Genomic DNA, 22240 nt, shown 5'->3' on the forward strand with positions numbered 1-22240 from the left:
CTGTAATGACCAAGAACGGAGTTAGGCAAGGAGATTCATTATCATGCCTTTTGTTCAATATAGCTCTGGAGAAAGTTGTTAGAGATGCAAGTACAACACAAGCGGAACCATCTTATATAAATGAGTTCAAATTTTGGCATATGCAGATGATATTGATTTAATCGCAAGAACACTAAGAGCATTCAAAGAAGCTTTCTCAAGCCTCGAAAAAGCAGCGAGAAAGATTAATTTACAGATTAATGAAGGGAAAACTAAGTATATGCCCGTAACTAAGAAAGACTGAGTGGGTCAACATTCATAGAAATTGGCTCGTATAAGTTTGATGTGGTGCCTAGCTTTACCTACCTTGGATCAGAAGTTAATTCCAAGAACAATGTTAGTTCTGAAATCCAAAAACGTCTACTGTCTGCTAACAAGTGCTATCATGACCTCAGGAAACATCTGAAATCTAAGTTACTGTTTAGGAAAACTGAAGTCCTGATAAATAAAGTTTTAGTAAAGCCTGTATCACGTAACACATAGTGGAAAGAGGATATGCACTTGCAATGTATGTCAGGAAAATTTCAACGGAGGATAAGGTCAAAAAATTACAATAAACGTCTACAACATTCGGAGAAGAAGCTATGCAAGAACGAAGAGTGCAAGTTAACGCTTTTACCTAGAAACAACCTGAACCCTCCCTGGGATAAAAGTGTACACGTGTCATTAATGCAACAGTGCGTTTTCGCGAATTGTTGTTCCAGAAAAACACAATTGCATTCACTCAAGGGTGAGACTACACAAGTGTACAATATGCGGTAATACGTTATCATGAAAAACTACAGATTAACCAATATAATAATGCTCTTCAGGACCTGCTCACCTGATGAGCTAAACTGAGCACTGTCCCTGCATTGCAGGAGGCCATAGCCCTTAGGGGATTCATACGGCTAATTTATTTATTTATTTATTTTATTTAAAGCCTGTATTAACGTATGGTGCTGAGACCTGGACACTCTCAAAATCTGATGAAAAACAGCTCAGTATATTTGAAAGAAGGATTGTGAGGCAAATGTTTGGGCCAGTGGAAGAAAATGGTGTCTGGAGAAGAAGATATAATCATGAACTGTATAATTTATATAACGAACCAAACATTGTTAACTGTATAAAGATAAGCAGGTTGGAGTGGGCAGGACATGTGCTGCGTGCTAATGACAGAATGATAAAGAAGATATTTAATGCAGTAGCAGAAGGAACCAGGAAAGTTGGCAGACCAAATTTAAGGTGGGAAGAAGGGGTGAGAGAGGATGTAAAGATAATTGGAATCAAGAGTTGGACGACCTCTGCACTTAACAGGAAAGAATGGGGAAAACTTCTTCAGAAGGCCACGGCCCACAAAGAGCTGTCGTGCCAGTGATGATGATGATGATAGAGGAAGTGACAAACAGTAACAAAGTAGTGGCATTTGCCTACTGATAATAAAGATGTTTATAAAAGGATATAATATTTGAAAACTAGAGGACATCTGAGGTTGATAAGATTTTTGGGGATATAGTTCAGGGCAAAGGGCTGGACTTTAAGGGCCATTCGTGGATAATGATTTGATTACTGTTTGGCTGAAAGAGCTGGTATATACCATATGAATGGAGAGATGCTATAATAGCCCAAGTGTACAAAGGGAAGGGTGACAAACATAAAGCTGTTAACTGCAGGCCAGTTTGACATATGTTACATGTAAGATCTGGGAAAGCATTCGTTCTGACAAGTTGTTTCCACAAGATTTTCGAAATTGCTAACTAGTCTTATGGAAGGCATTTCGGGTTCAAGAAATCTTATTTCAGAAAAAAATTGGACTCCGCCTTAACTTGTATATCCAATAACAGCGGCTACCAATTAATTCGTTTCCATTACGACCGAAAATTATTATTCAGCGATGTTTGGCGTTGATGAAAGCGAGTGGTATAGTCTTGGGATTTCACCGTGGATGAAACCGTGGCCAACGCACTGGAAATTTAATAAGAAAAGGTCAGGAGCAAACGGAAGAAGGTGTTTGAAATACTGACCATCTGGTGTTAAAACTTATTCATATACAATAGGGCACTAGTATCAAGGCTTCAAGAATAACAGTGTGTGCCAGGAGGGAAGACGGTACAGCCATCTATCGTTCACAGGGCAAAACAAACTAGCGATCAGCAGCAAGGTAATGACATGATATTTTTATTCTCCAAGAGAGCTGTCAACTCACAAATAATAATTGACCAGGGGGTCTTCAAACAATAATACAATTACCTGCATTGTTGAGTATCAGTATGTACAGTTTAGTAACAGGATTAACTCCCTATCACGTGAAGTACAAATGGTGAAGGAGAATGTTAAGTGAGTTTTTAATAATTTTTAAGGCGGTGTCATTTAGACAAGTTAAAGATCTGAGGCTTTTCATATGTTTCCAAGTCAACAGTACAATACCCCTCCTGCCAAACCGTAGTTCTATAACACATTTAACACACCACTTTTCAATGGAATATGATAACGATCAGAGAGTTGCGGTAGACAAGGTTCATGGACGGACCTCTTCTCCTGGTGGACTTCAGATGCCTGATGTTAATCCCTTTCAAAGGGAATCGTTGGATTTAATACAACAGCTTTTCCGGTGCTCCGGTTTATTGCGATCTAAAAGATCAGTTGGAAGACTCACAGTGTACCTCTTCATGGGTTTCCCATCCCAACGATCTCAAGGATGAGACTAAAGCACTTCTCCTCTGGTGATGTCTTGCGTTCACCTTTGGGGCCTGAGCCCAGCACGAGTCCACGAGTTTCAATCTCAGTGCAGTCTGAAAAACGGCAGCGGGTTGTGCTGGAACATCCACTCGGTATTGCGCGAACCGCTGTAATGTTATATGACATCAGAGCATTTGTTTTGTACGTGTTATTGATCCCTAACGAGACTGATTTGATCGTGTATTATAATGTCCATCTCCATAAAGGTCTAACTGTTCCTGACACACTCTAAGTAAAAGCTTGAGATACAGCCTCTATAAAACCTACTTTACTTTCCTGTCAATTTCGATTTTAAAAACATCGAAACAAGTAGTACTAGTAGGAGTAGCAGGAGAACAAGTGCCCAAGCTTATACTGTAAATGCGTGTTTGATTCACTTGAAAGGACGTGGATTCGATTCCCCGTGGGGAAGTCGAAAATGTAGAAACTAAATTATTCCGTCTGGAGATGTATATGGCCCTAAGATTTACTAAGCCGACACCAAAATGAGTTCCATGTTAATATTGGAGGGCACAGGTGGCCTGGTGTAGAGCAAACCACTCTGTCCCACTTAGTCTTCAACCACAGACGTGTATAATGAGAGCCATCAAAACACACGTGCGGTCTGTGTACCGCTGCTGTATTTAATATTGCTTTGGACACAAGAAGTAAATAATGGATAATAAATATATTTCCTGGTGTCTTTTTACAGTCCTTTGCCTACATACATACATACATACATTATCATTATAGACTGTTATGCCTTTCAGCGTTCAGTCTGCAAGCCTCTGAGAATTTACTAAACGTCGCCACAATCCTCGATTTGCAACTAGTGTTGTGGCCTCATTTAGTTCTATACCTCTTATCTTTAAATCGTTAGAAACAGAGTCTAACCATCGTCGTCTTGGTCTCCCTCTACTTCTCTTACCCTCCATAACAGAGTCCATTATTCTCCTAGGTAACCTATCCTCCTCCATTCGCCTCACATGACCCCACCACCGAAGCCGGTTTATGCGTACAGCTTCATCCATCAAGTTCATTCCTAAATTAGCCTTTATCTCCTCATTCCGAGTTCCCTCCTGCCATTGTTCTCACCTGTTTGTACCAGCAATCATTCTTGCTACTTTCATGTCTGTTACTTCTAACTTATGAATAAGATATCCTGAGTCCACCCAGCTTTCGCTCCCATAAAGCAAAGTTGGTCTGAAAACAGACCGATGTAAAGACAGTTTCGTCTGGGAGCTGACTTCCATCTTACAGAATACTGCTGATCGCAACTGCGAGCTCACTGCATTAGCTTTACTACACCTTGATTCAATCACACTTACTATATTACCATCCTGAGAAAACACACAACCTAAATACTTGAAATTATCGACCTGTTCTAGCTTTGTATCACCAATCTGACATTCAATTCTGTTGGATTTCTTACCTACTGACATCAATTTAGTCTTCGAGAGGCTAATTTTCATACCATACTCATTGCACCTATTTTCAAGTTCCAAGATGTTAGACTGCAGGCTTTCGGCACAGTCTGCCATTAAGACCAAGTCGTCAGCATAGGCCAGGCTGCTTACTACATTTCCACCTAACTGAATTGCTCCCTGCCATTTTATACCTTTCAGCATATGATACATATAAACTACAAACAGCAAAGGTGAAAGATTACAGCCTTGTCTAACTCCTGTAAGTACCCTGAACCATGAACTCATTCTACCATCAATTCTCACTGAAGCCCAATTGTCAACATAAATACCTTTGATTGATTTTAATAATCTACCTTTAATTCCATAGTCCCCCAGTATAGCGAACATCTTTTCCCTCGGCACCCTGTCATATGCTTTCTCTAGATCTACGAAACATAAACACAACTGCCTATTCCTCTCGTAGCATTTTTCAATTACCTGGCGCATACTGAAAATCTGATCCTGACAGCCTCTCTGTGGTCTGAAACCACACTGGTTTTCATCCAACTTCCTCTCAACGACTGATCGCACCCTCCCTTCCAAGATGCCTGTGAATACTTTGCCTGGTATACTAATCAATGAGATACCTCGATAGTTGTTGCAATCCTTCCTATTCCCTTGCTTATAGATAGGTGCAATTACTGCTTTTGTCCAATCTGAAGGTACCTTACCAACACTCCACGCTAATTTAACTACTCTATGAAGCCATTTCATCCCTGCCTTCCCACTATACTTCACCATTTCAGGTCTAATTTCATCTATTCCTGCTGCCTTATGACAATGGAGTTTATTTACTATCCTTTCCACTTCCTCAAGCATAATTTCACCAACATCATTTTCCTCCTCCCCATGAGCTTGACTGTTTGCAACACCACCATGATGATTTCCTTTTACATTGAGAAGATGTTCAAAATATTCCCTCCACCTCTCCAGTGATTCCCTGGGATCTATTATGAGTTCACCTGAATTACTCAAAACACTGTTCATTTCCTTCTTCCCTCCCTTCCTAAGATTCTTTATTACTGTCCAGAAAGGTTTCCCTGCTGCTTGACCTAGCCTTTCCAGGTTATTACCAAAATCTTCCCATGACTTCTTTTTGGATTCTACAACTATTTGTTTCGCTCTGTTTCTTTCATCTACGTACAAATCCCTGTCTGCCTCGGCCCTTGTTTGGAGCCATTTCTGATAAGCCTTCTTTTTACGTTTACAGGCTGCTCTCACGTCATCATTCCACCAAGATGTTCGCCTTTTCCCATCTTTACACACAGTTGTTCCTAGGCATTCCCTTGCTGTTTCTACTACAGCATCCCTGTATGCCACCCATTCACTTTCTATATCCTGAACCTGCTTACTGTCTACTGTTCGAAACTTCTCACTAATCATATCCATGTACTTCTGTCTAATTTCCTCGTCCTGGAGATTTTCTACCCTTATTCGTTTGCAGACAGATTTCACTTTCTCTAACCTAGGCCTAGAGATACTTAGTTCACTACAGATCAGATAATGGTCTGTATCATCGAAAAATCCGCGAAAAACTCGTACATTCCTAAAAGATTTCCTGAATTCAAAGTCTGTTAAGATATAGTCTATTATGGATCTGGTACACCTAGCCTCCCATGTGTAGCGGTGAATAGCCTTATGCTTGAAGAATGTATTCGTAACAGCTAAACCCAAACTAGCACAGAAGTCAAGCAAACGCTTCCCATTCCCATTAGCTTCCATATCTTCCCCACATTTACCAATCACCCTTTCGTATCTTTCAGTTCTATTCCCAACTCTCGCATTGAAATCGCCCATTAGCACTATTCTATCCTTGCTGCTGTTCCTGACCACGATGTCACTCAATGCTTCATAAAACTTGTCAACTTCATCCTCATCTGCACCCTCACATGGTGAATACACGGACACAATTCTTGTCCTAATTCCTCCCACTGACAAATCTACCCACATCATTCGCTCGCTTACGTGCCTAACAGAAACTATGTTGTGTGCAATGGTATTCCTGATAAAGAGCCCTACCCCAGACTCTGCCCTTCCCTTTCTAACACCCGTCAAGTACACTTTATAATCTCCTATCTCTTCCTCCTTATCTCCCCTGACCCGAATATCACTTACTCCTAGCACATCCAGATGCATCCTCTTTGCTGACTCAGCCAGTTCTACCTTCTTTCTTCCATAAGCCCCATTAATATTGATAGCTCCCCATCGAATTCCATTTCGTTCGCCAAGTTGTTTCCAAGGAGTCCCTCGCCTGTCAAATGGGAGTGGGACTCCATTACTCCCATAGGTCCGAGGCTTGCTTAAAGTGTTCTGAGCTCGGTAAATTCATGAAGCAGGATGCTGCCCTACTTGCACATAGTCCAAGTGAGGATCTCTCCTCTAACGGGTTATGGACCACTTTGCCTAATAAATAAAAAATAGAGACGTAACATATTGCAATCTTTAACTTATAATATCATAAATTCGCATGTTCATGATAACTACTACTTGTAAATGCACAAACAGACTACACATGTAGCCATTTCGGTAAAACTCCATTAAGAAGATATGAACAGTGAATTAAATTCGTGGAATCAAGATTTCATTAAGAAGATATGAACAGTGAATTAAATTCCTGGAATCGAAACAAGTCTCGGGTGAGCAACTAGTTGAAAGAGGCATTAATTACCTGGAATAGTATTACTGGTAGGATTAGCAGGAGAACAGGAGTGTTAAATTGAAATAAAAATTGAACTCAATACTGACTTTCTGTGAGATTCCATGTGAGAAGTAAACAAAAATGCGCAAACACAGACGAGTTGTCTAGATGTACTATTATCATCGATACTACATGAAATAACAGCATCATTAAGTAAACTGCCCAACTGAGTTCCCACCAGAAAGTAGATGGACGCTTACATTCATGAAGTAGCAAAAACGGGTTGATTTACATATTCTAAATTTTGGAACATTCGGAGAGACCACACGCCTTTAGTTGAGGGTTAGTGCCGAAAGATTTGTGACAGCTGAGCTGTATTTTCACAGGCTTCTGATCAATATGGCAGCAGCAGTTCGAATCCCGCCCAATGCACGTGGAAAGTCTTAAATGAAACTCACGTGCCTGGGATTCAAATTCAACGTAAAACAGTAGGTCTATGACCAAGATATCAACAGGCTTTCTTTACTTAACATGAAGGTTACATATGGGGAGAAACCTTCACCCTGCAAGGTTATTCATTCTTGTATGGAGATGTATTTTCTTTACTGAGAAAGAATAGTTGTCGCTTTCAGTTGGTTGATCAATTGAGGAACGTACAGAATATCAATACACTCGCCCTGGATTTACCAAACAGGAGATAAGAACTGTGTTTTCATCATATGCCTCGTTAACCCTTTACTCCCAAAGATAAACTATCCTTAGTTGACATACAATCTGAATTATCTTGGGAACCTGGTTGAGCCGGGCAAGATCCATTTGGAAAGTACCTGGGAAGTTCTAAAATATCTACAATTTTCATAGATAGAAACTTGTTCTTTCTTCTTCCTGGGCTTATGTCCGTTAATTTGGGTCGAGATTTCTTGTTAATTAAGCCCAGTTTTTCAGTCAGATACCCTTCCCGACGCAAAACCAACGCTGAGAGATGTATTCCCTATTGATTGTTCCTGAGTTGTTTGTAAATGATGATATATACTAAGAAAAACATAAAAGAACAGCGCTCGCCCCTGTGGTGTAGTAGTTAATGTGATTAGCTGCCACCCCAGAGGCCCGGGATTGATTCCCGGCTCTACCACGAAATTTGGAAAGTGGTACGAGGACTGAAACGGGATCCACTCAGCCTCTGGAGATCAACTGAATTGAGGGGGTTCGATTCCCACCTCAGCAATCTTCGAAGTATTTTTCCGTAGTTTTCCACTTCTTCTCCAGGCGAACGCCGGTATGGTACGTAACTTAAGGCTACGAATATGGCCTATTTCTTCCATTCCTCCCATCCCCCCACAATGCACCTGTTCAGCATAACGGACGAGGGAGAGGAACTGGTCCTCCTCCCCAGTTGTATCCACGACCAAATGTCTCACGCTCCAGGACACTGCCCTTGAGACGGTAGAGGTTGGATCCCTCGCTGAGTCCGGTGGAGAAACCAAACCTGGACGGCAAACTGACTAACAAAATTTAAAAAATAAAGCAAAAACCGCTCCCCGTGCTAGAGAAATTAATCCCACGTGCTTAAAATCCCCGATCCGGTTGGAAATCGATCCCAGGGCCCTCTGAACAGAAGCCCACTAAACTGAATATTCAGCTAAGGATCCAGACCTACTCCAATCAAAATACATCATCAAACAACATTACAAGAAGAGGAAATGAAGCAACACAACAACTAATCTCTACCTCTGAGAGGACTATTTTAAAACAGCTCACAGGATGTGTGGAGCGGGTTGCCGCGCCTTCCTCAATTAGTTTAACCCCGAACACGTCTGCTGCTCGTTGCTTCCTCATCAGGTTCCACTAAATGGAAGAAATTGAAGGCAGCAGGCTACTCCCCTCCAATACTAATTTGTGTTCTCCCGTTAACCGTCCGGAACCAGCCGGGGGATAAAGAAAAGTCTTACAAGAGGCTTGTTGACCAAAACTCAATAAGGCAGGCAGGCTAACACAGCAGCATCCTGAACGGCACTGGAATACTCAAAGTAAAGAATGGTGGCGTTGCTGGCACTTCATCGCGACAATCAGCCTGCAATTGTACACGTGTATGTTCCCCGAGTAGCGACCACCTGGGGCTTGCATTACTTTTACTGTATAGTCGCTCAAATAAAAGAATGAACACACGTTCGTCGAATTCGGTATTCTGTAAAATTCAATTTCAATTACTATTCAAATATAATTCATCTCCCATGTAGATACATACCCGGTGTATGGCCACAACAAACATATCTATAGGTTCAACTGTTTCTTAGAACAGTGTACCTGCGAGGAACATATACAATACCATGCCCCCACTCCCTTTTTCCAGCGATTGTACATTTCATTAATTCATATTTCCATCCAAGACTTCCTTGGTAAATTATACAGTGGAACCGATAATCACAACACCGAAAAGCCTCTGTGGGAAAGGTTTCTATGACTAAAACTTTCACTAAACTCGTCGTTTTGGACACCCCAAAAATATTTATTAATAAGATGGCTTTAACTCCCTTCAGAGTTACAATTTTCTGGTGATATTTGATCAAGTGATTGCAATACAATAGGCTAGTACCTTAATTAAGGCCACGGCCGCTTCCTTCCCTCTCTTAGGCCTTCCATATCCCATAATCGCAATGAGACCTACGTGTGTCGGTGTTACGTAAAGCAAAATTGTTCTAAAATAATACAAAAAAAGCAGAAACCTAATATACTGAGGGGCAACACAGCTTTTGCTAGATGTAAAGGTCACGATTAAAGTGAAATGCATAATTATTATTTCTTCTTGACTGCGGCCGAACATAACAAAACAAAAAGAAGACAGAAGGGAAGAGATTAGATCCGTGGGTGTATAAGAGTATTGAAAACATGAGAAGGACTGTCAAAGGCATAATAATAATAATAATAATAATAATAATAATAATAATAATAATAATAATAATAATAATAATAATAATGGCGCGTGGCCTTCAAAGCGGCCTGAGGCCTGATGCAGGTCTTTTGAGCTGACGCCGTGTAGTCATACTGGGTGTCTGTTAGTATTTGACCCTACTTATGATGAATTCTCATGCTGAGGACGGCATATGCTCCCAGCCCCCGAGCCATCGAAATTAACAACTGAAAGATAAAACCCCCGGCCCATATGGGAATCGAACCGGGGACTCCATAGAGCAAAGGTCAACACACTAATCATTTAGGCATGGAGCTTGAAACCGAATGAATGAGAATAATAAACTCCCTGGGCACCGCAAATAAGGTAATGTCGTTGTTTTTCCCTTAATACAAAGCTGCGTAAGCCTATATATAGAATCATCATACGGCTATCATTTCAATCACCATCCTGGAGGTAAATCAGATCCTACAAGGTAATTGCTGTAGATTATAATCTGTTTAAAAGGAAATGCCAGAATCTTGTAAGCCCTTTTGCGGCGAATTAACTTGAGATTTACGTAAATATAAAATATGATTTTGTATCTTCCGGCATGTTCTCATACAAGTTATCGCCCTCCGACATCACAGACACAAAGAATTTGCAAGCGAGCATTTGGGAATGAGATCAGGCTCACGTGCTATAGTCTCCATCCTCAATAAGCCATCAGCTCGGCGTCGCTCCTACACGCTCATAATACATGACGCATTAGTCGGCGCACAGCAAGAGAATAGACAAAAGGAAGTAATAGTCTGATTGGGTCTGTAGCTCATCACGCATCGGCTCAAGCACAGACATATCATGATAAAAGGCTATGGATGTAAAGGTTACAATAAGAAAGCTCTTCAGGCGTAAGAAACACTTGTTCTACAAGTTGTCGCACAGACAGAGATAGGTCTTATGGCGACGATGGGATAGAAAACAGCTAGGAGTGGGAAGGAAGAAACCGTGGCCTTAATTCAAGGCAAAGCCCCAGCATTCGCCTGGTGTGAAAATGGAAAACCACGGAAAATCATCTTCAGGGCTGCCAACATTGCGCTTCGAACCCACTATCTCCCGAATACTGGATACTGGCTGCACTTAAGCGACTGCAGCTGCCGAGCTCGGTACGTAAGGAACAAATCAAGTATGCATTCGTTTCAGTAGCGTACAAGTTATCTAAACATTCGATCTTAAAATTATGAATCATAAATGGCCAGTGGAAGTCCTGTAAATTCGCCGAATATCCAACACCCAGTTCTTCGGTTCACAGGGTTCTAGGTTCTATTCCTTACTGGGTTCGTAATTTCAACCACGTCTTGCTTATTCTAACTCTAGGACTGAATGTCTTCAAATACAGACAACAAATCATACCGCTAACCACCACAGAAACTCGTAATAGTGAATATATCTCTTCACATAAGGGTTAGCACCAGGAAGGGTATCCAGTCGTAAAACAGGGTCAAGCTCACATGTGCAACATGATCCCACCAGGGTGTAGAAAGAGCGGCAAAATAAGAATAAGAATAGATGATCTGTATGTATGAGGTGTATGTGCGAATTGGACTCTATTACTGTAACAGTTAATATGAACACGGCTTATAGGCCTAATTAAAATGCCATTATAAGAGGATCTCTTGCCCACGCTCCCTGGGATCGATTCCTGGCCAATCCAACGAATTTAATTCTGAACTGAGAGCTGGAACAGGATTCACTCACCTTCGTGAGACCATGTGAGAAGCTGTTGATGTGAAGGTCAGGATCCTGAAAGCCCAGCAATAAGCTGACCATGTGTTACTCCTTATACAGGCTTTCTGACTGGGATGCAGCTAAGGCTCCAGGCATTATGAACCACGGGTTGTTGTTTATTTATATGTCTATATGAAAAGTTATCAGAAGGGTTGGTGTCCAGTAGCATATCTCTGAATCCTACAATTGGAATTCTTCAAATCTGTATTATCAAAGGAGAAGTTGAGAAATTGAGTAGGTTATTTTTAAAACCCGCATCTCCTGTTTTGAGGAAAGTTAAGTTATATACACAACTAAGTTAATTTACGTGAAAATCTCACATGTCCGTGAAGAATCTACAATTTTTACTACTGGTTAAAATATTCAACTTCACGGAGTTTATTTATTGTACGGATTTTAGTGCCAGGGGTGCCGAAAGACATATTCGGCTCACCTGGTGCAGATCTTTCTTTGACATCTGTGGGTGAGCTGCGCATCTGGATGTGGGATAGTGATGATAATGACGTAGGTAGAGGGCGAAACCCAATATCGTCAAATATCCTACTCATGTCAAATAATACCCAGCGGTCTGCTCAATGCTTAACGTCTTCGTGCGACAGACGAATCACCATAAAATATGTCATACCATATGAACCGTGCGAAGAGGATTTGAATTGAATCCAGGCTTTTGGCACACAGTCTAGTGATTAGAAAATTGTATACCACCACCTTCCCTATCCTGCCAGCCAACATTCTGATGGTGAAGAAACTTCCACAAACGGGCAACGGGACTTGAATCGGCAATCCACGGTGTCAGACATATATACTTGAAGCCTTGACACATTGATTATTGCCACAAGATTGGCTAATTACAGGGAGGCGTTTTGAAAAACACCGTACGTCCCGGACTAGTGTTTTGGAAGCCATCGGTCACACTGATATAAACATTGATGACCCTATACACTCGACCTTCTTAACAAACTGAGTTACGCAGCAGTTGAAGACTTCGCCACTGGACGTCATGGAAATGTCTTACAGTTGGTGAGAAAATTAGCGAAAGCTCTAATTACGTTCATCTTTAAGTACAGTTTTCTTAATAGCAACATTCCATAATTAATATCTTCTGAAGTATAGCATCTAGAATCATTAATTCTTTTTTAAACGCTCAGTATCTTAAGCCAATTTTAGAACCACAAAAATCTCGAAAATGAAATTTTCTGGGCAGTAACATCCTTTCCAGCATGTTTTTATAAGCAAAACATTTTGTCCTTACTTTCTTATATTTGCACACTAGTAATCTGTATCATTTCTTGAACGCTGGGAAGTTTTAACTACTGAAATGGACACACTCTCATCATCACACAGTACAGAGCAACAGCCGACAAGGTAAATTTTTTTCATGTTAAACCAACCCGTGACACAACACATTTCAAAAACTGGTGGAATTCGGAATATAAGAGGTGATTTCCATATAAAGCACGCTGGAAATGATGTCCGTGCTCAAAAATTTGGTGATAACTGCAACTTAGTAAAGCATTTTATTTTTACGTTATATTAACTTTAGATTTCTAAACGTTTCGTAATGGATACCATATTGAAACAAATCATTTTCAAATATTATTTTATTTTTCAAGAAATCCATTGTCTTTCTTTATGCCTGGGACGAAAGATTGGTGTAAAGAAAATGTTGCAAACATTGGGCTTGGAAGAATTAGGACTGTGGAGACGTTATGAAAATTTATCTCATTTCATATCGGGCCATGTAGAGAAACTGGATAAGGGTTGGACATACATTTCGGCCTCTTAGGACGACGTATAATGTTTGTCGGCCTTTCTAGATATCCACTACTCCTTCATCTTAGTGGAGGATGCAACTCTTCGCTCTTCGGACCTCTTTGCTCCAGTCTTGTCACTCTTTGCGGAAGATCCTTTATCCGTGCGCCAAGGTCCTGAACTTATTTTTAAAACCTGTGTCTTAAAGACACCGGGGAGATCCTCCATCAGCGCAGTTGCCCGTGGAGTGGTACGTTTCCAAGTCACGAGTATATCAAGGTTCCTTCGAGATACTCTGTTGTTTTATTCGAGACATATGGCCGTAAAACGTAAGATTGCGCTTCCTTATAACAAGTTGGAGCTTTCCAAATTTACAGTACAGCTCTTCATTTGACCTCAGATGATATTTACCCTCGGAATTTTAACGTGGGCCGAGGATCATTCCTAAGAATTCCTCACTTTAATGTGTACTCTCCATATCTCACCTTGGTGAATGAGGTCCAATGACATACTATCATGGTGTAATGGCGATTTTCGGTCTATAATGAGATCGATCTGGACTGATAAATAGGTTTTTAGAGGTGAAAAATCTATTTCCAGGTGTTTATATTGATATTCCAGAGCTTCTTCCTCCTAAGCATTAAAGGCAATGAATTCTACAAGCTTAAAGTGAACACAACGTATGGTGTTTCCATACTTGTTGTAGATAAGTGCAGTGGTATGACTACTAAAGTCATGCCTTCGTGGAATGGCACCTACAGTGTACGCAACACGTCTACTCATGTACTACAGTCAATAAGTTCCTGACCTGGCGCCTACAGTGCAGACAACACAGTGTACACCTGTGTAATACAGTCAATACGTTCGTCGACGGGCGCTAACAGTTCAAGGATCACATAGCCTTTTGACCTGTCTTTTCGCTACTTTTTCCCGACGTTATTATACGAACGATTTGGGCGTCATAATCCCAAACGTTTCGCTACCAGATTTGTGTAATTTTTGGCAGACCTTAAAATTTACCTGTTGCTCAAAGTACGTCATTCTCCAATTCCAGCGCTCGCATTCAACTACTCTTCACAGCAGAGGCCATGGTTCTGCTCACTATAAGCACGCAACTGTTTCTTGCTGGGACTAGCGAAGAACTCTCACACACCATCCTGTTGTGCAAACTCTCGGCTGTAGTGCACCACAGCGACATTAGATGGCCAGTCCACGATCTTAATGGCTCTACTACGTATGACGGTCAGACATTACTACAGTTTTTCAAAAGATATCTGAAGGCCTACAGCTGCAGCTACTTCTTGTATGGTTTCAAGCTCGAGGTGGTCGATGTTGACGTCACCTGTCATTAAGACCACCTCATCTGCAAAATCAAGGCAGCTGATGGGCACTGCTTTGGATCCAGTTCCCAGCCCAATAACCTTACTGAGTAGTCTGTTTCTCGACTCAGGGATGACCTTTTCAAGAACACAGTTGAAAAGAGTGAGTGAGATCCCAGTCTCAATCTCATAGGGTCTAGAGATTCCCCTGTGAATTTCACCTGTCAACGGGTGTGGGACAGAGTTTGTTTGATGATTGAACGAGTCCTGACATCCACGCCCATATCCTTGAGAATATAAAGAGGGCTGAATGTTTCGATTGAGTCAGAGGCCTTATTGAAACAGTCAAAAGTCAATGCAACTGGTTTGGCGCGAAGAGAACTTATCTTGATGATGCTCTTTTGTGAAAATATTTATTCGCTACAGGAGCGGGTCTTATTGCAGCAGGCTTGATATTCACCAATTTTGGGATCAATAATAGGTTTAATGAGACTTTGAAATGTTCTTTCCAGTATTCTATAGGCAACTGAATCATGAACTAACATGCCTCTGGAGTTAATTACGTCTGCTTTATTGCCTTTTCTGGGAAAAAAAAATGTATATGAGCTGATTGCCACTCCTTAGGAATATTTTTGATTCCCATATGTCATAAAAGAGTTCTTTTATTTTGTCAATAAAATTGGGGCCAACCATTTTCCTAGTGGTTTAACGTTGCGCTAATATATTGGAATTTTTCGATAATGCAATGTTGGTAAAGGGCTGGGATTGGGAAAGAAATGACCGTGTCCTTAATTAACGTACAGCTGGTGTGAAAATAGGAAACCATGGGAAACTATTCACAGGGCTGCCCACTGAGGGATTCGAACCCACCATCACCCTGACCGCACGGTCAACTCGCTCTATTATGAAATCCTTGTCTGCTGTCTTGTTACTGGGAAGAGATGCAATGTATCTTGTTTATTTCTTCTCGATGAGGAGAAAAAGAATCAGGGAATTAGTTGAAATGAAGGATGGACCAGAACTACTAATATTTGATATTGGAGGAAGGCACTTCATTATTATTACTGATTGATTTAGTATTTTAACCATTTAATAATTACCGCTTCAGCAAATATTTCAATTAAATATTGTTCCGCAACTGTGGCTCGTTTAGTCATGTTAGTCAGTTTTCCGATAACACATCAATGAGCCAGTGTGGTTCAAGATCTGAGATGAATACTCAAGTTTCTCCACATAAAGTAGTGAAGTTATTCTCAGTAAGCTAGCGACATAATCGAGACCTGGTATTGAGCTTCCACTCGGAGTGGATTTCAAACTCGAAACAATTCCATTACTGTTCGGGCGAGATTAGAGAGCCAGGATTTCACACGCTGTTGTTAGTCCTTTATTGGCAAGCCCTCCCCTTCCTCCAGCGAGTACTGTCCCGGGCTGCTACAAATAGCTCTGAGCTCGCATCACAGTTTACAATGTGTAGTCGCTAATCCTCTGAGATTGTATTCCACATGAGAATTTTCTTAAACAACAGTCCCAATTACGTCACTAAAGGCGTATGGGAGTATCTGCTTTGAACAGGCGTTGCCATAATGAGAGAGCATGTGTAGGAGCTGTTAGTGTACTGTGAAGGTTCTTCAGCATAGCAAGCAAAATATCCTGGCCCACGGTAATAAATTTAGTCACGTTCAAGGAGATTCACGACTAAAATTTTGAACTTCTACACTTTACCACTTATCACAACCAAGTTTCAGACACGTGCACATATTAATAAGATATAACCCCCACACAAAATTTGGTGTTTATTAATTAATTGGTTTTTATTTTGCATTGAATGGAAAGTGCTCCATGTGGCAGAGTTTTCATTTTTATGGACTATAATTTAGCTGACAGGTAAAAATACTCAAATATTTAATAATAACTCAGGGTTTTGTGGTCAGGTATCAACTATTGGAGATATTATTTTCTCATTATTCATTCAATAGGCAGAAATTCAGTTTCGTGCTCTTTTAGGAGGAAAAATATGAAGGTATTATTCAGCTGATAATAAAATGCAGAACTGCTTTTAATTCTTGTACACAGTCGCTTAAGTGTGGCCATTATCCAGTAATTGGGAGATAGTGGGTTCGAGCCGCACTGTCGGCAGCCCTGAAGATGGTTTTCCGTGGTTTCCCATTTTCACACCGGGAAAATGCCGGGGCTGTACCTTAATTAAGGCTACGGCCGCTTCCTTCCAATGCCCAGGCCTTTCCTATCCCATCGTCGCCATAAGACATATCTGCGTCCGTGCGACGTAAAGCAAATAGAAAAAAAAATTCTTGTACATACTGAAACATTCTCAGGAAATTTCAGGTGAATCTGATACGCACACTGTCGCATGGCAAAGAGCTGAGAACAGTTTTAAGCTAGAAAAATTGCAATTGAAAGTTTTAAGAAACATACATGCCTTAAAACTGTCCTCGACTGTAAGTTACTCCCTCAGATGTATTTCTCCTGTTACGCACAGCCTAGGCCTACTGCAAGGTAAATATATTCAAGCGGGATTATGAAAATTGTAGTCCAAAGAACATTGAAGCTAATTTTGTCTGGCAGTGTGGACTTGCTCGGTACATGACGTACCGCTACCCTTTAAATCCGACATTTAAAGCTTTAAAGTCGCGTTACGAAAAAACTGATCACGGGATTTGAAAGAAAGAATTGGTGGAATTTTTAAAGTTAAAATTGAAAATTCAGTTTTTACTTTTTTTTGCCGGACTGAGTGGCTCAGGCGGTTGTTCGAACGTGGCTCAGTCCGGTGGTATTTCAAGGTGCTCAACTATGTCAGCCTCGCGTCGGTAGATTTACAGACACGTAAGAAACTCCTGTGGGACTAAATTCCGGAACCTCGGCGTCTCCGAAAACCGTAAAAGTAGTTAGTGAGTCGTAAAGCAAATAACGTTATTATTAGTATTAGTATTAGTATTAGTATTAGTATTAGTATTAGTATTAGTATTAGTATTAGTATTAGTATTAGTATTAGTATTAGTATTAGTATTAGTATTAGTATTAGTATTAGTATTAGTATTAGTATTAGTATTAGTATTAGTATTAGTATTAGTATTAGTATTAGTATTAGTATTAGTATTAGTATTAGTATTAGCATTAGTATTAGTATTCGGTTTTTGGTTAAAAACGTACCATTTCATTCACGACTCGCCTTAAGTCCATAAAATAATCCCATACTTTAATATACATCCGTTGTTATTCCGTGATGGATGCAGTGAGTTTACGTTTGTTCTTTGGCACAGGGCAAAGCTTCTCCCGAAGTCCCAGTCTCTTTTATGGCTCTGATGGTATGGAAGATTCTCATGCCATGAGAAGAGCTGAGGAATAACGTTCGGAGTACAACTGGCGCGTCTCGATGTCATGAAACGTGCTGTTCATAAATCCACTCGTGCTACAACAGCACTTTCCGAACAGTGAGGAAAGAAACGGCAAAATACCTCACCCCTCATAATTCCTTGTACACCTCATTTTAGGAGCCTCTATCGGTTACTTTCAGAGTTAGAAGTAATTGAGTAAAAGTAATCGAATTACTTGTAACGATTACATTCTTGGTAACTTTTAACGATTATATTCTTAGTAACTTGTAACGAGTAACGATTATATTCTTAGTAACTTGTAACGATTATATTCTTAACAACTTGTAAAAATTATATTCTTTGTAACTTGTAACGATTATATTCTTAGTAACTTGTAACGATTATAGTCTTAGTAACTTGCAACGATTATATTGTTAGTAACTTGTAACGAGTAACGATTATATTCTTAGTAACTTGTAACGATTATATTCTTAGTAACTTGTAACGATTATAGTCTTAGTAACTTGCAACGATTATATTGTTAGTAACTTGTAATGATTATTTTCTTAGTAACCTGTAACGATTATACTCTTAGTAACTTGTAATAATTACATTCTTAGTAACTTGCGACGATTATATTCTTAGTAACGTGTAACGATTATATTCTTAGTAACTTGTAACGATTATATTCTTAGTAACTTGTAACAATTATATTCTTTGTAACTCGTAACGATTATTTATTCTAAGCAACTTACAATTATATTCTTTGTAACTTGTAACGATTATATTCTTAGTAACTTGTAATGATTATATTCTTAATAACTTGTAATTGTAATAGTTACTTTTTACAAAATTTAATTTTTACTCGCAAATTACTTCCTTAAAAAAATGTTAATCATCACATCCTAGTCATTGATATACATCGCACCGAGCTCGATAGCTGCAGTCGCTTAAGTGCGGCCAGTATCCAGTATTCGGGAGATAGTAGGTTCGAACCCCACTATCGGCAGCCATGAAAATGGTTTTCCGTGGTCTCCCATTTTCACACCAGGAAAATGGTGGGGCTGTACCTTAATTAAGGCCACGGCCGCTTCCTTCCCACTCCTACTCCTTCCCTGTCCCATCGTCGCCATAAGACCCATCTGTGTCGGTGCGACGTAAAGCAACTAGCAAAAAATAAATAAAAAAAAAAATACATCGCACAGAAACAGAAAAGTGAAAAAGAATTATGAAGATACATTTTCAGCTCTACTACAGCAGAACCAGTAGCTTCACCACTTCTGGATAAGGACTTTCTAAGACATTCCAACGATGTTCTTAAAATTGAACACAGGTATTCCTTCAAGCGCCATCTTCTCAGCAAATTCAGAGATGTACTCCCTCCTCAATACATCGTGGATTAGCGATGAGAAGTTTAAGAACCAATTAATTTATTTGCAAAGCAAATGAAAAATCATCTCAAACGCTGAAAGTCATTAACTAATATAAAAATTATGGGAAATATAATTTCAAAAATTCTAAGGTACTGTCGTTTCCTCCTCCCGAGGTATGAGCGCAATACGGCAGCTGTCTCTGAGAATCGACCCGTGGGGAAGTAGGAGGAACTGCTATGGAATGATATATTATGAGTCAACCAGCGTAGGGAGCTGGGATTCATTGTATGTGTAACAAGGTAGAAAAAACTAAGGAAATTGTATTTATTCCATATGATTATGTAGTAAGATAATTTAGTTAAAATCTCAGTTTTCAGAGACTTGGGAAAGAAGTCGGTCACAAGGGAATACAGAAAGAGTCACAGATGATAATTCAATGCACACAGGACATAGGTCAGACTCGGGAGCTGGCCAAGTCGTAGATGAAGAATATGGGGTTCCAGGGCTGTGATTGGTGGAGCCCGTAACCATGTGGAATGTTCTATGGTACGGAATTCATAGAACTTTTCCATAGTGTTCGAGAACGTTTGGGTGGGGCTTCGAGGTCTTCTGAGAACTCGCCGGAGCAGGTAGCAGACGAATCTCTGTCAGCTGGCAAAGAGATTATGCAATTGAAAACAATAATAAGGCTTTCATCTATTTAAACTTGGAGCAATTAGACACGTCAGATGTCTTCTGCTCAATACAATCACTTTTGAGTCATACATTTCTGTATATATTGTACATAAATTCAGTCTTCTAAAGATTATTAAATATTCTTCAAGGGACTGGTAAGCAGCATTTTCGTTTTCTCCTCACCTAGTTAGAGCTTTCTAATCAGCTCGTTCCAGCCACTTGGGAACGACGCAATCACTTAACAAACCAACCAAGCAACCTTCTACGAGATGCTATCTCTGTCAGTCACGACAGTAGTATGCTTAGTCTCGCCTATTTATGATAGCTACTTAACGCATCTGTGCTAAGAAAAACATAGGAAATGAAGCAATACATTTTCCTTGCCAACGTTTGTATATTGGAAACCCAAAGGAAAACAAAATCAGTGATTTTCTTGACTAAAATACTGTAAAATATTTGTAATTTTATTGATTATTTGTTTGAAATGTAATTTTTAATCTAATTTTCTAAAATATTTCTCAAGTGAAAGTAATCGGGCCTAATTACACTTTTCTTGTCTCTTACCATCGCTGGTTACGTTGTAAACTTAGAACCTATGATGGGACTATTTGAGTATCCAACCATCTCCAGGCTGAAGACTTAACAGACAGATATCATTTATTAATAGGAATCAAACACTGTATCCGAAAATATTTTTCAATATTAATGTAGCATTGGTCTCATTTTATGATATTTTGTAAAAACTGCAATATCTCTTGGACTGTGTGCTTTACTTCAATTACATTTTCTGAAAATGTGAATAGCAATACAAAGCAAGCAAGCTAGTGGTTTAATATAATGTTGAAATATCAATCATACTCACGGGCTTCAAGTTTTAGGTTGATTCCCAACCACAGGGACGTGTTTTTTTTAATTTTAATAATCTCATGTATAGTGGCTAGGTTTCCGACCAAGGCCGCTTTGGTCAGAAGCCACTCGACTATCACGCCACCTGAAAATAAATATACAACTGTACATATTCTATAAGACGTATCTAAATATTCCTGGTATCTAAACAAACAAAATTATTCCTATGAACATATGCCCTACAGTGCGTTGCTACTGAGTTACATGCGACAGAGTTATAGGGCGTGCAGTACGTTAGCCACATCACAAGAGATTCCCGAACGGTTCACCTTGCGTAGCTTCAACGTGGACTGGCTAGGCCGCTCCAAGATACTTGGATCCTGTCGAACAGCTGCACGGGCTTAATTCATATGCAGCTCCAGGTCAGTTTGATGTTGTTAACTGGAGTAACGAACATCACACTTTTCACGTAATCCCACATATAAAATTCCCGTGGATTAAGGTCAAGAGACTGGGCAGGCCAATGCGCTGGGCCTCGGCACCCGATCCACCGTCGTGGGAACGTGTAATCCAAAAAGCAGCGTACATGCAAGCTGAAGTGCGCAGGAGTCTAATCATGCATGAACCTCGTGGAGCGGCGAACTGCTGGACGTACATGTTCCAGTTGTACAGTCATCGTGTCCCTCAAGAACGTCAGATATGTGAATCCATTAAATCGTCTGGGTAGCATATATGGGATGATCAGTTGGTCATGGACAATACCACACCTCATGTTGCATTCAAAGCGTTTTTGATGATTAGCGAGAAACGTACCCTAGGGAATTTCAACTGCCCACGTGTGTTTATATTGCTGTCTCTTCCAAATATGGCCTCGTCGGTGAATACAACGGACGACGGACAACTTGAACAAACCACAATTCCACTCCCATGTGAACGAAAGTGTCCGCTTATTTGGTGGCGTGGTGACCTGGTCTGAAGGGGGAGCGATTCGATTCCGATCGGATTACAAATTTTAACCATAAATGGTTAATTCCAATGGCTCGATGTCTAGATCCAATTCACTGAAAACAAATAACACTTTCCTATACTATATTTATACGCAGTACCTCACACAGAAGATGCAGCCCACCCTCCGAGGACCGTTTGCCTAGGAAGAGCAGCACGCAGTCTGCAGTTGCCCACAAAATTACTATAGTGCATTTTCTGTATGGGATAGAACAAGTTATTTCGTTATTTTCACCGACCGTCCAGTACGGGAAAGGTTTGGGTGGAACCAAACAAATGTCAATAACTTGGGTGAATAGTCAATTAACATATGCTTAATTTAACATAATATTTTTCTTGTGCCATAAAATCAATAGTAATATTGCTCAAAATTAGCTAAATGGATTTGAGTAGTCAGCTGATGACATGAAATGACCTCGCGTT

This window comes from Anabrus simplex, chromosome 1 (genome assembly GCF_040414725.1).
Source record: "Anabrus simplex isolate iqAnaSimp1 chromosome 1, ASM4041472v1, whole genome shotgun sequence".
NCBI classification, from domain to species: Eukaryota; Metazoa; Arthropoda; class Insecta; order Orthoptera; family Tettigoniidae; genus Anabrus; species Anabrus simplex.